Source organism: Benincasa hispida, chromosome 1, assembly GCF_027475165.1.
Source record: "Benincasa hispida cultivar pf3 chromosome 1, pf3_genome.v1.1, whole genome shotgun sequence".
Classification (NCBI taxonomy): domain Eukaryota; kingdom Viridiplantae; phylum Streptophyta; class Magnoliopsida; order Cucurbitales; family Cucurbitaceae; genus Benincasa; species Benincasa hispida.
The window spans coordinates 85,273,253-85,274,124 of record NC_143478.1 but is presented as its reverse complement, the minus strand read 5'-3'; positions in this window follow the sequence as shown (position 1 = coordinate 85,274,124).

Sequence of the window (872 nt, the reverse complement as noted above, 5' to 3'; positions counted from 1 at the left end):
CTCGATGGAAAAATCGATGCTGGGAGCTCACTCAATGCACGCTCCTTACTGATCGCTCGTACTCGATGCACGACCCTTCCTCGCTTACCCTTGATGCTCGACCTCTTTCTCGATTCCTTATACTCAACACTCGGCTCTTCCTCGATCACTTGTACTTGATGCTTGGCAGCATTTACTCGATGCTTGCTGGTAACGGGCAAAACTGCATGTTATCATAGTACTAAGTTCTTAAACAATGTTGGATTGCATTGATGAAATATGTTAAATTGCGTCCATTAAGCATAAATTCTATAATATTGCAGTCACATGCATCCAACGTATTAGAGAAGTTGATCTTTACATTTTTGTGCAGAATATATGTTAACGCAATGCAGAGATTTCGATCATAGGAATACATTGGTCGAGCGCAACTTCACCGCAAGACTTTGCGTTGATCGTGCTCGCAAACATTTGCCCAAGAAGAATCACTACAACTTGGTCAGCGCAACATGGTGGGCGCATCCGGGTGAAAGGATAATTAAGAGTGATGGGACAGAAAGCTGATGACAGTCGGATCCAAATTAAGTTGACAGCTGATAACAGTCACAAAATACATTCAGCTTTATCGGTAACAATCATTTGGCGCATCAATCAGGAATTAAAGTTGTCCCATCTGTACAACCGAGAGAGAGAAACCGCCTTTCACCATGAAAACTCTATAAATACCAAGTGCATTCTTCAGAGAAGGGGTTAAGTAGTCGATTACTTCATCACTTTACAAGTTCACGCCTCTGTCCATAGTTTTCTTTTCTTTTAAGGCGGACGCGAGGAAGAAGGTGTGCCGGTAGATCGTTCCGATAAGCTTGGGAAAGCGTCAGAAACTCCCAGACAGA